Source organism: Panthera pardus, unplaced genomic scaffold (genome assembly GCF_024362965.1).
Source record: "Panthera pardus isolate Hobbes unplaced genomic scaffold, ASM2436296v1 HiC_scaffold_3, whole genome shotgun sequence".
Lineage (NCBI taxonomy): Eukaryota > Metazoa > Chordata > Mammalia > Carnivora > Felidae > Panthera > Panthera pardus.
In genome coordinates this window covers 53960884-53980373 of record NW_026526876.1, presented here as the reverse complement: position 1 = coordinate 53980373, position 19490 = coordinate 53960884, and positions in this window count along the sequence as shown.

Genomic DNA, 19490 nt, shown 5'->3' with positions numbered 1-19490 from the left:
ATGTTCTGCTCTTCCTCCAAGTTCTCTATCTCCTTGGGCCAGCTGGATGTGAATGGCCAGGAGGCTGACGGGAATGGTGGAATCACAGGTGGAATGAGCCTGTGTCCCTAGTGCTCTTCATGCAGGAAAGCTACCCACCACCAGGCACACCCACTCGGACTACTGTATAATAGAAAAATAACTGGATTTTGTATAAACTATTGCATATTTTACATGTATTTGTTACTGTGGTCCAGGATATGCTAAGTAATTCACTAGATTTTCTAAAGAGACCTGGACTCAATAATTAAATCTATCTGTAATTAATTTAATTACCAATTCTCAGTGTCTCCATAGTACACATTGAAATTATATGGTTGGCAAGGGGAAGCAGCTAAAATTATCTCCCTCTAAAAATGATATGCATTTTTTTAAAATCTCTGCACCTACATGAATTTGATTTTCTCTCTTAAATGCCCTTTCTCCTGTACACAAAGGACCATATTATTTCAGGGTTGGGAGGGTTCAGTAAATGGGATGGCTCAGAAATTATGGTTAGCTGAAATGGTAGAGAAGTATAATATTTTAGAGGCAGTGTGTTGGTAACACGACAGACTTAGCTGATGTTGATAGGTATATCCCTATTAAAACATATAGACAATCTATATTAATTATTAAAGGAAAAGAAAAAACACAGAGCTAAATCTAAAAGAAAGAAATGGTATTACAGAGGTAGGAGAAAGAAAAAGAACTCAGAGCAGGAGCTGTAAGCTAGAGCCGATGCTGTGGCATCTCTGGAAAATCTGGCCAAAAATCCATATACATCAGGGAATTTATATTGAGCCTTTGGCATAAGTGCTGGAAGCATTGTCTTATCTAGGAAGAGAACACTAGAAGAAATTTTTGCCATATAAGAATTGGAAGAAAAAGAACAAAATGGAAAGAATTCACAGAAAAATATGATTGTCTACAGAAGAAACCCATGAGACTCCCTATATGAATTAAGAATATTCAGAACAATTATTTGCTATAAATCAATGTTGAAAAATCAATACTGTTGACACACTTTAAAAATACATTGCAAAATATTATCTCTAAAAGATTCCTATTCCCCATAGAAACAGAAAATTTAAGGAACGTAGAAATAATTCTAAGAAATGAGGTCCATAAGTCAGAGAAAGACAGATATCATGATTTCACTTATATGTGGAATTTGAGAAACACAACAGATGAACATAGGGGAAGGGAAGGAAAAATAAGATAAAAACAGAGAGGGAGGCAAACCGTAAGAGACTCTTAAATACAGAGAACAAACTGAGGGTTGCTGGAGGGGATGGGTTAAATGGGTGAGGGCAATAAGGAGGGCACTTTTCAGGATGAGCACTGGGTGTCAGATTAGAGAGATGAATCACTGGGTTCTACTCCTGAACCCAAGACCACACTGTATACTAACTAACTTGAATTTACATGAAATAAAATAAAATAAATAAAATGAGATGAAATAAAATAAAATAAAATGAAGTCCAAGACTGGATTATAAAATTACAAAGCTTTGCTGAAGGACAAGAAGAATACCATAAAAAATGTGGACTTAAGCAATGTTTATGGAGACTGGTGTTTTAAATATGTCAATTCTCTTCCGTTAATCTAGGCTTTGTTGCAATTCCTGTCAAAATACCACAGGTTTCTTTTAAAATGGACCTTAGTAAAATGACCCAAATATTCATGCATGAGAACAAAGAGCAAAGAAGAACTGATACAACTATAGGAAGAGCATAAGGAGAGAGGAAGGCCCTATAGCTATGGAAATTATTTCCCTCAGTACTTCATGTGGTGGATTAGCTCTGGCATAGGGACTGACAAATGAATCTGTGTAACACACCAGAAAGCCTAGAAATAGATCAAGTATTTCTTAGCAATCGGTTGATTCAGAATCAGGGAGTGGTTGTGCTAACTGTTGGTAAAGACTGCTGGGACAACCGGGTATCGTACATAACAAATGACACAAAGAATGAGTCCTAATGGATTGACTGTGGAAAGCAAAACTTCACCAACTTTAAAAGAAATATGTTTATGATATCAGGCTAGGGATTGATTTCTTAATCCAGACATAACGTGCACAACATATCAGAGAAAATGTTGTGACATTTGTCTACTTGTAATTTAAAACATTTGTATGGGGGCGCCTGGGTGGCTTCTGTTATGATCTCGGGGTGGCGGGATGGAGCCCCACGACAGAGAGACGGGTTCCTTGCTGAGTGTGTAGCCTGCTGAAGATGTTCTTCCTCCATTTCCTTCTGCCACTCCCCCACCTGCACTCTCTCTCCCTCTCTCTAGAAAGAAAGAAAGAAAGAGAGAGGAAGAAAGAAAGAAAGAAAGAAAGAAAGAAAGAAAGAAACCAAGTAAAACATTTGTATGAAACATACACCATAAAGAACGACAAATCATGGACTGGAAGAGGTATATGCTGCACACATATCAATAGGACATTGTTGTTCACAATACAGAAGATTCCTACACACTAAGAAGCAGAGCAAAAACCCAGCAGGAAGTAATGGCTTGAATTAGCAAGTCATAAAAAAGCAAGTCATAGAAGAATATAGAAATGTTCAAACAAATTAAAATAAAATTCAATTACCATCCTCTTCTTGGAGCAGCTGTAAAGTCTGACAGTTCCAACTGCTAGGGAAGAAAAATTCATTTTATCATTGGAAAGCAGTTATCCCATATCTAGGAAAGCTGATAATTTTTACACCTGTGTTCAAGAAGATATTCAAAGGATGTGTATTTTCATACGGAAAATTTAGTAACGGGTAAGTTATTTACAACATTAGCTTATTGATATTGTTCAACACTGATTGTATTCCTATGGAACAACTTTTAAAAACCATAGTGTGATGGGAAAAAACAAGTTGCCATAAGATGTTTAGCATATTACACAATATATGTAAATACTAATTTTTAAAATATTTTTTTAAAATGTTATTTAAATTCCAGTTAGTTAACATATAGTGTAATAATGGTTTCAGGAGTAGAATTTAGTGATTCATCACTTACATTTAACATCCAGTGGTGCTCATCCCAACAAGTGCCCTCCTTAATGCCCATCACCCATTTAGCCCATCCCTCAACCAACACCCCTCCAGCAACCCTCAGTTTGTTCTCTGTATTTAAGAGTCTGTTAAGGTTTGTCTCCCTCTCTGTTTTTATCTTATTATTCCTTCCCTTTTCCTATGTTCATCTGCTTTGTTTCTTAAAAATTCTACATATGAGTGAAATCATGTGATATTTATCTTTCTCTGACTGACTTATTTAACTCAGCGTTGGGTTGCTGTGTTGTAGGGTAGCCCTATTTTTAATTTTCTGGAGAAACCCCTATACCGTTTTTCAGAGTGGCTGCACCAGTTTGCATTCCCACCAACAGTGCAAGAGGTTTCCCCTTCCTTCCTCTGCATCCTCACCAACATCTGTTGTTTCCTGAGTTGTTCTTTTAAGCCATTCTGACAGGTGTGAAGTGGTATCTCATTGTAGTTTTGGTTTGTATTTTCCTAATGATAAGTGATGTTGAGCATCTTTTCATATGTCTGTTAGCCATTTGGATGTCTTTGGAAAAGTGCCTGCTCAAATCTTCTGCCCATTTCTTCACTGGATTGTTTGTTGAGTTTGATAAGTTCTTTATAGATTTTGGACACTAACCCTTTATCTGATATGTCATTTACAAATACCTTCTCCCATTCCGTTGGTTGCTGTTTAGTTTTTTTGATTGTTTCCTTTGCTGTGCAGAAGCTTTTTATCTCGATGAGGTCCCAGTAGTTCATTTTTCTTTTGTTTCCCTTACCAGTGGAGACATGTCTAGTAAGAAGTTGCTGTGACTGAGGTCAAAGTGGTGGTTGCTTGTTTTCCTCTCTAGGATTTTGATAGCTTCCTGTCTCACATTTAGGTCTTTCATTCATTTTGATTCATTGTTATGTATCATGAAAATGGTCCAGGTTCATTCCTCTGCATGTCACTGTCCAGTTTTCCCCAACACTATTTGCTGAAGAGACTTTTTTGCGTTGGATATTCTTTCATGCGTTGTTGAAGACTACTTGGGCGTAGATTTGTGTGTCCATTTCTTGGTTTTCTATTCTGTTCCATTGAGCTGTGTGTCAGTTCTGGTGCCAGTACCATACTGTTTTGATGATTGCAGCTTTGTAATACAGCTTGAAGTCCAGAATTGTGATACCTCCAGCTTTGGTTTTCTTTTTCGGGATTGCTTTGGCTATTTGTGTTTTTTTTTTTTTTTCTGGTTCCAATCAAATTTTAGAATTTTTTATTCTAGCTCTGTGAAGAATGCTGATGTTATTTTCATGGGGATTGCATTGAATATGCACATTGCTTTGGGTAGTATTGACATTTTAACAATATTTGTTCTTTTGATACATGAGCATGGAATGATTTTCCATTTCTTTGTGTTTTCTTCAATTTCTTTCATAAGCTTTCTATAGTTTTCAGTGTACAGATCTTTTACATCTTTAGTTAGGTTTATTCCTAGGTATTTTATCCTTTTTGGTGCAATTCTAAATGGGATTGATTCCTTGATTACTCTTTCTGCTGCTTCATTATTGGTGTATAGAAATGCAACTGATTTCTGTACATTGATTTTATATCCTGTGACTTTGCTGAATTCGTGTATCTGTTCTATCAGTTTTTTGGGGGGAGTCTTTCGGGTTTTCCACATAGAGTATCATATTGTCTGTAAAAAGTGAAAGTTTGACTTCTTCCTTACCGATTTGGATGCCTTTTATTTCTTTTTGTTGTCTGATTGCTGAGGCTAGGACTTCCAACAATATGTTCAACAACAAGGGTGAGAGTGGACATTTCTGTAGTGTTCCTGACCTTAAGGAGAAAGCTATCAGATTTTCCCCATCGAGGATGATATTAGCTGTGGGTCTTTCATAAATGGTCTTTGTGATCTTGAGGTATGTTCCTTCTACCCCTACTTTCTTGAGGGTTTTTACCAAGAAATGATGCTATATCTTGTTAAATACTTTTTCTGCATCTATTGAGAAGATCATATGGTTCTTATTCTTTCTTTTATTAATGCAACATGTCACACTGATTGATTTGCAAATATTGAACTAGCCCAGTAGCCCAGGAATAAGTCCCACATGATTGTGGTGAGTAATTCTTTTAATATATTGTTAGATTTGGCTTGCTAGTATCTTGTTGAGAATTTTTGCATCCAGATTCATCAGGGATATTGGTCTGTAATTCTTTTTAGTGGGTCTTTGTCTACTTTTGGAATCAAGGTAATGCTGGCCTCATAGAATGAGTTTGGAAGTTTTCTGTCCATTTCTGTTTTTTGGAACAGCTTCAAAAGAATAGGTTTTAACTTTTCTTTAAATGTTTGGTAGGATTCTCTCGGGAGGCCATCCAGCCCTGGACTCTTGTTTGTTGGGAGGTTTTTTATTACTGATTCAATTTCTTTACTGGTTATGTGTCTGTTCAAATTTTCTATTTCTTCCTGTTTCACTTTTGGGAGTTTCTAGGAATTTATTCATTTCTTCCAGATTGCCCAATTTGTTGACATATAATTGCTCACAATATTCTTTTATTATTATTTGTATTTCTGCAGTGTGGGTTGTGATCTCTCCTCTTTCATTCATGATTTTATTTATTTGAGACCTTTCCTTTTTCTTATTGATCAATCTGGGCAGGAGTTTATCAATTTTGTTAATTCTTTCAAGGAACTAGCTCTTGTCTTCACTGATCTGCTCTACTGCTTTTTTCTTATCTTGGTATCATTGATTTATGCTCTAATCTGTATTATTTCCCTTGTTCTGCTGGTTTTGAGCTTTATTTGCTGTTCTTTTTCCAGCTCCTTTAAGTGTAAGGTTAGGTTGTGTTTGAGACATTTCTTCCTTCTTTACAAAGGGCTGGATTGCTATTGCTATTTTCCTCTTATGACCACACTTGCTGCATCCTAGAGGTTTTGTCGTCGTGTTTTCATTTTCATTGGCCTCCATGTACTTTTTAATTTCTTATTTAATTTCTTGGTTAGCCCATTCATTCTTTAGTAGGATGTTCTTTAATGTCCAACTTTTTGTGGTCTTTACAAATTTTTTCTTGTAGTTGATTTCAAGTTTCATAGTGTTATGGTCTGAAAATATGCATGGCATGATTTTGATCTTTTTGTACTTGTTGAAGGCTAATTTGTGACCCAGTATGTGATCTGTTCTGGAGAATGTTCCATTTGTACTTGAGAAGAATGTGTATTCTGCTGCTTTAGGATGAAATGTTCTGAATATATCTGTTCAGTCCTTTCAAAGCCATTCTTTCCTTCTTGATTTTCTGCTTAGATGATCTGTCCACTGTTGTAAGTGGGGTATTAAAGTCCCCTACAATTATGGTATTATCATCGGTGAGTTTCTTTTTATTTTTAAAAAAATTTTTAAATGTTCATTTATTTTTGAGAGAGACATAGAGTATTAGTAGGATAGAGGCAGAGAGAGAAGAGACACAGAATCCAAAGCAGGCTTCAGTCTCTGAGCTGCCAGCACAGAGCCCGACACGGGACTCAAACCCACGAATTGCGAGATCATGACCTGAGCTGAAGTCGGACGCTTAACTGACTGAGGCACCAGGCATCCCATCAGTAAGTTTCTTTATATTTGTGATTAATTGATTTATATATTGGGTGCTTTCAAGTTGGGGGCATAAATATTTACAGTTGTTAGATCTTCTTAGTGGACAGACTCCTTACTTATGATATAATGAGTTTTGTCATCTCTTGTTCCAGTCTTTGTTTTAAAATCTAGTTTGCCTGAGATAAGTATGGTTACTCTGGCTTTCTTTTGATGTCCATTAACAGGATAGATGGTTCTCCATCCCCTTACTTTCAATCAGCAGGTGTCTTTAGGTCTAAAATGAGTCTCTTGTAAGCAGCATACAGATAGGTCAATTTAGTCCATTTACATTTAGAGTGATTAGTGAAAGGTATGAATTTAGTGCCATTGTATTGCCTGTAGGATTGGTGTTTCTGGTGATGTTCTCTGGTCCTTTCTAGTCTTTGTTGTTTTTGGTCTTTTTTGTTTTGTTTTGTTTTGGTTTGGTTTTTTTCTCCACTCAAAGAGTCCCCCTTAAAATTTCTTGTAGGGCTGGTTTAGAGGTCACAAACTCCTTTAGTTTTTGTTTGGGAAACTCTTTATCTCTCCTTCTATTTTGAATTACAGTCTTGCTGGATAAAGAATGCTTGACTGCATATTTTTCTGATTCAGGACATTGAATATATCCTGTCATTCCTTTCTAGCCTGCCAAATTTCTGTGGACAGATCTGCTGTGAACCTGATCTGTCTTCCCTTTTAGGTTAAGGATTTTTTTTCCCCCTTGCTGCTTTCATAATTCTTTCTTTGTCTGTGTATTTTATGAATTTGACTAGGGTATGCCTTGGCGATGGTCAGTTTTTGTTGAATCTAATGAGAGTTCTGCGTGCCTCTTCAATTTTGTTGACTGTGTCCATCCCCAGACTAGGGAGATTTTCAACTATAATTTGCTTACATAAACCTTCTGCCCCTTTTTCTCTCTCTTCATTTCTGGGACTCCTATGATATGGATGCTATTCCTCTTTAATAAATCACTGAGTTCTCTAAGTATTGTATCATGATCCTTTTGTCTTTGTTTCTCTTTTTTTCAGCTTCATTATTTTCCATAACTTTATCTTCTATCTCACTGATTCACTGCTCTGCTTCATCCATCCTTGCCATCACAGCATCTATTCAAGATTGCATCTCATTTATAGCATGTTTAATTTCAGCCTGACTAGTCTTTAGTTCTTTTATCTCTACAGAAAGGGATTCTCTGGTGTCTTCTATGCTTTTTTCAACTCCAGCTATTATTTTTATAATTGTGGTTTTGAATTCTAGTTCAGATATCTTACTTATATCTGTGTTGAGTAAATCCCTGGCCATCCTTTCTTCCTGTTCTTTCTTTTGGAGTAAATTCCTCCATTTTGTCATTTTGGAGGAAGAAGAAAATTAATAAAGTAAAAGGTAAAAAGCAAAAAAGTGAAAACAAAACAAAACAAATCAAATAAAGGAAGCTAGATCCTAGGTGTGCTGCAGTATGTTTTTTGGGTAGTAGAAACTGGATAGACTAAAGAAAAAAGAGAAGAGGGGGAAAAAGTTAAATAAATTTAAAAAATTTTTAAATAATAAAATAGAATAAAATAAAATAGAATAAAAAAATAAAAAAGAATTTGCTCTTTCTATATCCAAGAAAGAGGGAAAAAAAGAAAGAAAAGAAAAAAGAAAACAACCTAAACAAAACCAGAAGCAAAGAAAATGAATGCATAAATGAGCCAGCAAACAGAATAAAACCTGAATGAAGTTACATCCGTTTCCCCTAGAAATGAAACTTGGCTGCACACTATAGTCTGAAGACTAATAAGCAGGTGGAAGGGATTTGTACTGGTCTTCTGGGAGAGGTGCCTGGAAGATATTGGTGGGCAGACTTGGTGAAACAGCTCCATTCTCCACTAGGTGATGCTGCTTAGCTTACAGGGGTTGATCTGTGTGATGTGCGCATATGAGTGCATGTTAGAAGTGAAAATGGCTTCATCCAGCTCTCTAGTTTCTGGCATAGGAAGCCTGTGCCTTCACTGACTCATGACCTAGCACCCCTCCTTTGTCTCAGGCCTCCATCTGCTTCCTGCCTTTACCCTATCCATGTCCAAGCTGTCAGCCTCCCAGGTGGTACCTCTCTCCAGAGTTTTATCTCAGATGGGGTTGTGTTTCAAAACCCCACACTTCAGAGAGCCCCATGGCTCAACCTGCAATGACTCTCTGGAGAGGGTCTCCCCAAGCAATGACCAGATGCTGGCTTATCCCAGAAAATGTTCCTGTGATTTTGCAGTGGCAGAGGCCCAGAATTTATGGCAAATAACAACACACAGCCAGCCCCAGGTTTTGTTGCCCTCTGATGTCTTTGTTCCAATATCAGTAAATATGGCCGCTCTCTGGTCTACAGGGACTTTTGCCTATGGGGAGGCTGTATGGCCTCAACAAAATGCACTCCAAGCAGGGAAACTGCTTCTCCCAGTGTGGCACATGGGAGACCCCACTGCCTGCTCTTGTGGAGTCTCTCTGCTGCCTCACCAGAGCACCACCAGCACTGAGCTCTGAACCTTCATACTCTGTGCTCCGCTGTTTATAGAACCCAGGTGGTATTGAAACCCTCTCCTTTTCCCTCATCAGTGGTTTTGGGGAACAGATAGGAGTGCTTGTCTTGCAAGATCCCGATGCTCTGCACTCTTCCCCATTCTATTTCTCTCCCTGTCCTCTCTCTGTAAAAATGCTCCTATCCTCCATGGTTCTGAGCCTTTTCTCTATCCCAATTACTTCTCTGCACATAATACCTAACAAGTTCTCTGGCTAAAATTATGCAGATTGTTGCATTAATACTTGGATCAATTTCCTAGGTGTTCAAAATGGTTTGATGCTGATCTAGCTGCGTTTCAGGAATGAGACTAGCTCAGGGTTCCCATACTACTCCACCATCTTAACTCAAATATATGTGGATTTTAACACATAAAATAATACACGCATATGCAGGTAAAGTGCATACATCCTGAATGGGAATATATTACCCATTGTAGAACAGCAGTTATCTCTAGGATGAGAGGGATAGCATTCCCTCATATTCGCCTTGCATGTCATTTCCATACACTTACTTCCATCCTGTTCACTTTCCCCAAAGACTCAGAAGAAAAGTATCCATCCATCTATCCCGTATGTTCTCATCCTAGTTCTCTTCCATTTCCTCAGCTGTATTGCCCCACCAGTCTTTCAGTTGCAGAATTTGCTCTCTGCAGGATTTCCCTCAAAACCAGCTGTTTCCCACTCACCATTAAACATGTTACAGTCCTTTCAGTCATTCAGTGAATGTTCCTCAATCTTGTAACTCTTTCTAGCTACCGCACCATTTCTTATCTATTTTATTCCTTTCTCAGGCAGGCTTCTTTATAGAGACATCTGCTTACTGGACCCTAAATTATATCTACACTAAGCAAAGGTGATCACGTGCATCTCTTCAAAATAACTCAGTGTCTAGCATCACCTAACAGATGGAGTCTAATTTCCTTACCATGGAGAAAATTTCAAAGACAAAGTATTTTTATATATATATATATATATATATATATATATATACATATATATATATATATATTTGTCATTTAGACAAAAATGAGTTCTATATCCTTATTAGGACCACAGGATGCAATCAGGAAAAAAAAATCCGTCTGGAAAAGAAGTTTGGGTTAACATCATGGAGGATTTTGAAATAATGTGACCACTTTGTTCTATATTCATTGGCAAGTATGATCAGTATAGTAGATGTGGGCTGCATTAATTGCTTGTGGCAACAGGCATAGGCATCTTTTGGTTTAATATAAAATTGATATTTGGATAGATAAATAAAGTGACCAATAGGGCAACATTTCAAAGTGACAATATGGTGGTACACAGAGACACCTCAAGGAGATCAAATTAGAAAGTGAAAGAATGGGGGCGCCTGGGTGGCTCAGTCGGTTAAACGTCCAACTTCAGCTCAGGTCATGATCTCATGGTTCATGAGTCCAAGCCCTGATCAGGCTTCCATGCTGACAGCTCAGTGTGTGTGTGTGTATGTCTGCCTCTCCCCTGCTCATGCTCTCTCTCTCTCTATCAAAATAAATATTAAAAAAATTAGAAAAAAAAATAAAGTGAAAGAATGTAAGAAAAGCAGCACCTGAAAAACATGAGGTTATAATCACTGCAGGAACTAAAGAAACAGGGACCCCAAGGAGAGGAGTGCTGAGCACAGGGAGTGAGGATGTAGAAGCACAGAACAAGATGTTGGGGTGATCATGGGGAGAGATGATTCCTGCAGAAGCCCAGGACAAAGAGGTGACAGAATCTTACCTTCCCCAGAAGAGGAGCAGGACATGCACCAACGTGAATGCCAGAGGCAGTGACAGTCTCAAGTTCCCTGGAAAGACACCCAGTTCCCGGGCAATGCTGGCCACTAATTATTCTTCCCTGGGAAGTGTTTGTGCTCTGAGAGCACAAATGAGTGTGACGGTGCCGAGGACAGTCTTTCAGGGAAACAAGAGGCAAAATGCCTCCTGCTGGCATCAGTGGTAGCAGAGAAGACCAACAAAAGTCCTCTGTGTGCTTTGGGTGTCCCTGATAGTTCAGGCCATCAGTACTTTGACAATGAAGTAACATACTTTTCTGAAGGGGCTTTTAGCAAGCACTGCAGAGTGTGGGAGTGCAAGATGGGTTTGGAGCTCCCCTATGAGACACTGGGCTCTTGCAAGTCCACACACACACACACACACACACACACTCATGCACGCACGCACTCACAAAACTTCAGGAGTCAGAAAGGGCTTAGACCTGACAAAACTAATCATAACTACCCCTTCCTGATCCTGTTTTCATGGACAAGAGACCATAAGTAACCATTGTCAGAAGGGAAGGGATTCCTACCCCCCACCTTGTCTTTCCCTTTTGTCCACCAAATCTTGAGAATCGAATTCTAGAGCCAAGGTATGAGTCTTAGTTTTGCTCCTACCTCTCTGTGTGACTCCAGGCAATTCCATTCACCATTTTTTTCATCTGATAAAATGACAAAATAATTTTCTTTACCTCTGGGGGTTTTGTGAACGTCAAAGGAGATAACACAGGTAGTGCAGTTGTTGGCTCTGTATCTTTTGATGTCACTGTCATAAAGAATCTTCAACATCCACAGGAGCTGGGAACTTCACTGGGGAGACAGATCAGATGCTGTCAGCAAGTGTCCTGGTCCTGTGGCCTTCACTCCTTTTCCATGAGTGGGAAGTTTACAGCCAGTGTCTAGTGTTTGTTAGCATTCATTCTGGGGGACAGGCTTGCTGGATCGTGAATCTTTTGTTCTAGGTGGGGAGGAGATAGGGCTGGGATGTCTTGTAAAGAGGAGGCCCTAGCTTTCCATATGTGGAACAGATAGCAGGAGCTCTCATGGATGGAGCCTGAAGATGAGGACTCTGGTTTCTTCTTCGGGGAAGAAAGGTATGTTATAGCATCGAGAAAATTGTGCATATTCACCAGGTTATTGTGTTTTGACAAATGACTCCCCCAGGTGTTCATTCAGGCCTAAGCACAAATAATCATTGAGACATAGTGACACACTCCTATACTTGTCTCCTGAGGGGACACAGTGGCTCTCAGGGGTAATCTTTCCCACAGTTCTCTTCCAGAGGAAGGAGAGGCAAGATGATGTCAGGCAGGTGTCTCTATGGCCCCGGCCCTGGGCCGACTTATTCTAGCCTCTTTGTTGGAATGTGGCCCCCTCTGCAATTCAACACAAACTTGGAACCACCACTTGGGATACAAAGACTGTGTGACAGCTAGTCATTGTTCCCGATCCTTCTTCCAAGTTACTCTAAAGCTTTTGTGGTGTTAAGTGTGCAAGGATAAAGAATTCGATTTCATCTTTTCTCTATGATTTGACTTGAGAAGAGTTATTGTAGGTGCTGTACTTTATCTAGCATGCTGATGACATTCACAGAGATGGATGGGACTTGGATGTTTATCTAGTCTGCTTCATGTATGTGTCACATTTATAACAGGCTTGATTGATGATAATTATCCTATAACTTAGCCCCTTCTGAGGCAGAGAGGTCACTTCCTTTCTTAGAGGGCTGTGGTGAAGTCTGCGAGCTCTGGCTGAGTCCCCATCTGGGCTCTGCCTCTTACTGGCTATAACTGACCTCAGACAGTTATTTAATATACTTTCTCATCGCCAAAATAGGAATGCTACCTATTTGCTCCTGCTACGAATATGCCCATAAAGTTTTTATGAGGATCAAATGAGTTAATCGCTTAAGTGTCCTCAGGAGAGTGTAGCACATAGTTAGTACTTAATGTTAACTGCTATTTTATTAACTCCTGATCTACTACTGTAGCTGTTGGACACCTCTCCAAAATCTTCCAGCAAACTGTGCACATCTGCCATAGATGTTAAAACAACATGGTTTCACTGCACTTTGCTCTAGACATGTTTCAAGCCACATCATTCAATGTTCTGTTGTTACCGCCCTGTGTTCAGATCATGCTCCAGTGTCCAAGACTTGGGATCCCCAGGCTTGGATAATAGGACATGTCACGATACTACTTCTTCCTAGTAATCACATTTTGATGTTGACTTCCTTTCCAGATTCTCTTGCTACTTACATATTTCAATTACGAGGAAGCCACAGAGGCAAGGAATTAGGCAACGGTATTGGACAGAACTATGAATAAAATGATATTTAACACTAGAATATTTGCAAGTATTATCTGTGGACAGTGGCTACAGCTTTCATTAACTTATGAAAGAATCTTTGACCATCTCTTCTCCACAAAGAGAAAAACGTCTAGATGGTGAGAGAGGCGAAATTGGGTTGTCTGTTGGCAAATCCAGGCTGGAGTAAATCTGTGCTAGTTTAAATATTTTTTTTAAAGGAATGATGTATGTGTGACATGTATTTGCAGAGTAAGAGAAAGAGTTACATACCGCAAGAAAAACTTACACTTGCAAACAATTTAAGATAGGAAATAATTCTTTTTAGAAATTGTTTTTTTCATGTTCTTAAGACATGAAAAATATAGTATAAATCAGAAACAAATTTTGATGAAAATGAAACTGATCTGAAAACAGCAGACAGAAATGATTAAGAACAAAAATATAAGATTTTAATGGACTTTTTAGGCAGAATTGACATAAAAAAATTCGTAATGTGTAGGACAGGCTTCAGAAGTCCTTTCAGATGAAGATTGTAAAAGGAGTTTAAAACAATATTAGCTAGCTGGAATTAAAATAAATACATAAAAAATAGATGGAGTTGAAAACAATAAAGAGAAATCTTGGGTGTTGGAAAGAATGTGGAAGCCTAATTTAAGAATAGTAGTTGTTCCAGGGCCACCTGGGTGGCTCAGTCAGTTAAGTGTCAGACTCGATCTCAGCTCAGGTCTTAATCTCAGGGTTCTGAGTTCAGGCCCCATGTTGGTCTTTATACCGGGCATGAAGCGTACTTAGAATAAAAGTCATTCCAGAGGGAGAAAATCCAAGAACAAATAGAACAAAAGCAACACTTAAAGTTGTAGTAAAATGTAATATTGTAGAGAATCCAGAGTGAAATCCTTACCATACTTTGGAGAGTATTAATGACAATATTCTTAGATGTATCCTAGTGATACATTTTATTGATAGGAATAGCATTTTTTTTTTTTTTAAGAATAAAAATTTCAGTGCCAGGGAATAACAGATTTCTTAAAAAAAAAAAAAAAAAGAAGAAATTCAAACTTGCTTCAGCCTTCTCCCTACAACATAGTGGTGGCATAAAATACTGAAGTATTATCAGAATTTTAGAAGAAATACTTCACAACCCAAAATTCTATATCCAGTTAGGTTATTCCTATTGTAAATGTGTTTACAAAATTAAATTAATATAAAAAATACTTTTTTAAAATAGCATTTTGTCAGCACAAGTTTAATTATTGTGAATAACTTACATTTTAAATCTCTGCATAATTTAGCAAAGACCATGAATTTGAAGACTGGGAAGAAATGCAGGAAGCAAAACACATTCTGATTTTTGTGCTAAGTTATTGTTTTGTTCTTTACTTTATAAATGAAAAAATGAAGGTTTAAGTATCTAATTCCACTATTTAAATAGGTATCTCCTAGCAGAATTAAAAAAAAAAAAAAGCAGAAGTCACTGTATCAAGTCAAATAAGGTGTGGTCTCTATGACATTATAGAAAGAGATTCTGATTCTCATATTTTCAGTTTAAAAGAAGAAATCTCCCAGAGTCAGATATCTATTTTAACTTTAAATAGAAAGGGAAAATGAGTTTTATTCCAAGTTCTTAGAACTATCAGAGGAAGCTGGCACTACATACAGTCCCAGATATCAAAGGTACAAATTTGAAAACATAATTTAGGTAATTCAGTAATTAATAATTGAGGCCATTGGTTTAACATGCGTGACAGACCCTTATGGGTTTAAGATTTCATTCTGTAGAATACAAAAATAATCCTTGAAATCAAGTATCTTGAAAAAATTTCAAGAACATTTTCATATTTAACTGACAATGGAAAAGACACAGCTGAAAATTTTCACACAAGCCTTCATATTAGAAAAGAGAATAAGAAGGATATTTTGTGCATTTTCTCAGCTTAACATCTTATCACAGTAGATCAAGTGAACCACACCTTTAACTAGACGTACAGCCCAGAATTCCATCTGCCTTCTGCAGCTACAAAAAGCAACTATCCTTTGTTTTTATTTCCTATATCACTTTTGTTAACAGAGAGGGCCTACACTTTAATGGTAAACACGGGGGTCCATTAGATGAGACCAGATGGTATGCTGGATGGACAGCTTCCATTTGCTTCTCCAGATCCTTTCCTTCTCTCCATCCTGCTCTGTGTTCTGGAAAGTTGATCAGTATGAATTCACCAATGGGCTGCTTATCCTCTGCCTTCTGGTGGGATTTAGCCAATCGGAGAGCTGCAGCAGAGTTGGAGGGATGAAAGAGAGTGAGGTTGGAGAATTTTTTCCTAAATATATTGAACTGTGGCTAATGCATCCTTATGTAAATGTCACAGCTCCTGCCAAGCAGCCATCTTTGCACATCTCTGTCTCTCTCTCTGTGCTTTGAAAACTGCTTCCTCCCTTCCCACTTCAGACCTGGGGTATAAAGTCCCTCCTGTTATTTCAAAACTGATTTCTGTGGGAAAAGATATTTGCAAATGACATATCGGACAAAGGGCTAGTATCCAAAATCTATAAAGAGCTCACCAAACTCCATACCCGAAAAACAAATAACCCAGTGAAGAAATGGGCAGAAAACATGAATAGACACTTCTCTAAAGAAGACATCCGGATGGCCAACAGGCACATGAAAAGATGTTCAACGTCGCTCCTTATCAGGGAAATACAAATCAAAACCACACTCAGATATCACCTCACGCCAGTCAGAGTGGCCAAAATGAACAAATCAGGAGACTATAGATGCTGGAGAGGATGTGGAGAAACGGGAACCCTCTTGCACTGTTGGTGGGAATGCAAATCGGTGCAGCCGCTCTGGAAAGCAGTGTGGAGGTTCCTCAGAAAATTAAAAATAGACCTACCCTATGACCCAGCAATAGCACTGCTAGGAATTTATCCAAGGGATACAGGAGTACTGATGCATAGGGGCACTTGTACCCCAATGTTTATAGCAGCACTCTCAACAATAGCCACATTATGGAAAGAGCCTAAATGTCCATCAACTGATGAATGGATAAAGAAATTGTGGTTTATATACACAATGGAATACTACGTGGCAATGAGAAAGAATGAAATATGGCCTTTTGTAGCAACGTGGATGGAACTGGAGAGTGTGATGCTAAGTGAAATAAGCCATACAGAGAAAGACAGATACCATATGGTTTCACTCTTATGTGGATCCTGAGAAACTTAACAGAAATCCATGGGGGAGGGGAAGGAAAAAAAAAAAAAAGAGGTTAGAGTGGGAGAGAGCCAAAGCATAAGAGACTGTTAAAAACAGAACAAACTGAGGGTTGATGGAGGGTGGGAGGGAGGGGAGGGTGGGTGATGGGTATTGAGGAGGGCACCTTTTGGGATGAGCACTGGGTGTTGTATGGAAACCAATTTGACAATAAATTTCATATATTAAAAAAAAACTGATTTCTGAATGATGAGTGTCCTCATCGCCATTGAGGTGCATTGCTTCTAGGTCCACTCAGTGGACAGAGCTAAGAAATACATGTATGTATACATACACAGAGTACATATACACACACTTCTCTCTCTCTCTACCTATCTGTAGTGTATCTATCTATCTATCATCATCATCATATATCTAATCTATCATCTGTCTATGTCTCTCATCATCATCTATCTAATATCTATCTATCTATCTATCTATCTATCTATCTATCATCTACTGATATACTTATTATCTTTCTATCTGACTATGTACCCAGCATCTCAGAGCCATGAGTTTACATGTATACCTCCAGTTCCAGTCCAGCACATGGGGTTCATTCTAGCCCTTCCCCTTTCCACATTTGAAATTTCCTCCTGCAACAGTAAGAAACCTGGCTTTTGTTTTCCACTATTGTAGAAAAGGCATAAAGTAGCTTCAGAATTGCTAGCCCATTCCACCGTGGAAAACAAATCATTAACAGGAATAAAATATAATTTTTATAGTTAAATGTGTTATGAACCTGAGGGTATATAGTCAAAATACTATGAACTATAACATACTATAACATAACAAAACATAACATAACATAACATAACATCATAACATAACCACACTGAAAAGGAGCAGGAGAAGTAGACTAAGCAATTCTTGGACACAGTATTTTGACTATATATCCTCATTCTATATTCAAAAAGGGACTGTAAACACATACTCTAGTTATTTCTTTGTTTTTCCTAGTGCTATGGGTTAACAGTTCTAAGACAACTTTATGCATATTCTAAGACTGAGTTTTTCTTTCCAGTGTTTTCCTGGAGGAAGGGCAAGGAAAGCACTGGCCACAGGGATGGATGCTGGTGAGGTGTGGCTGTGCCAGCTCTAGGCTCTGATCATACCACCAGGAGCCATTCTCAGAGGACCAGCGTGGAGCCTCTCTGGGGTAGGGCAACTGCGGGAGTCCAGGAGCCGGCGTCATCAGGGATCTGTGGTGAGGCAGCAAGCATGTCCAGAGTCTGGAGTTTTCTGGAACCCACTGTTCTGGTGCCCCTTAGTCCTCACAGTCATGAGGAACACATCGTGTTCTGATATTCATTCTTCTCTCATCCCTCCACCAAGTTTACAGTGACCTTCTCATAGAAACTGAGAAAAAAAAAATCTGATAATGACCATGGCTTCATACATTTTCTTCTGTCTCAAAGGGTGATTCCTTCTATACAACATATCCCAATTTTAGCAGAGACCTTTTGTGAATCAGTTAAAGACTGTCATTTCATATATCAGGAGATGTTTTGGATAGACAGGGTGGCTCTCTAGTTCAGTCCAAGAGACAAGCAGGTAATAACTTTTTTAAGAGGAAATCCCCATACTGTTGGACCACATCCTTCTCCCTTCCCAGAAACTGCTCCTGAGGGGATGTAAAGGGTGTGGGACAATTACTAAGCTCCAAACTCCCTCAAGGCCCCTGATGCACTCATATTGAGGCTACCTGGGAAGTAAATAAATAACACAAGTCCCCTTCTGGCCCAGATCTGAGAACCTAGGGTTACACCAGAGGTCCCGTTTCATGATCAAACACCCTCCTGCCTGCAGCCTTACTGCAGCTGGGGTGTAGGAAAGGCTGGCTGTGGCACAGGCAGGCAATCTGGATACAAGCATGTTCTTACATTCTCTGCTCCAAATAGCAACAGCCTCTGAGTTTTCATGTTAATTTCCAATGATGTAGAGGATGGAAGAAGAGGCAGTGGGCCATTGCTGATGGAGGCTGAGACAGACACAGGCAGGAAGGTAAGATTCACAGCTGGGGTGGGAGAAGCCCCAGTACAGCTCCTATGAGCAACAGCAAACACAGACCAAGCATGTCCTAGGTGCAGTGAGGACTATGAGGATAAATAAGGCATCCTCACCATTTCTAAAGGGTCAAAGTCAAGTAGGAAAACAAAGACCTAAGTGTTTGATAATGAAAGTATAATGAAATCCTGACATTTGCACTATTTGGGAGGAAGCGTGGTGTTAAGTCTTTTCCACCAGAAGACAAGAGATTCACAAGGAAATTTATGAAAGTAGACAAATGAGGGGCACAGAAAATCAGTGATGGGGGAAAGCAGACTATGAAGGCTGTAGGCTGGTGGGTCCTGGAAGGCTTCACAAACAAGGACAGCAGGAGGGGTTAGAGCCCCAGGCTAGGTGGAGGGACTGGTGGGACAACTGTTTCCTTTCACACACAGAAAACGCCAGGGTGAATCTTTCAGGATGGCTGTGGATTTCATACTCCAGCCCCCATGGGGAGACTCAGAAAGTTGGGTACCATCAAAAAGGGAGTCTGTGTTTTGTCTGAGAATTCCTTCCTACGGGACTAATCCTTGCTTACTACCGACGTGGTCTCAGGTTTAGGTGTAAATGGAGAATTACTACTCATCACTTCCTTTGTGTCAAGGCAAGCCTACAGTTAGTCATTGCTCCCAGTTGCAGACAATACAAGGTTCTGGACTTCTTGAATATAAGGTCAGCAGATAGAACCCTTCCCTCCACCCACACATGAATTCAGGGAAACTAGCTTTTTGTTTCTCTCACTGTTGTGGGCCTCAGTTTTCTGGAGGTAAAATGGAAGAACTGAATGATCCATCTTCCAGTGTTCACGCCTGAGTTCACCCAGGCATCCTGTGTTTATTGAGCATCTCTTTGGTGCAAGGCATTGTCTTAGGCACCAGGGAATCACACAATGAAGGGAGCACATGATGAAGACAGCACACAGTGA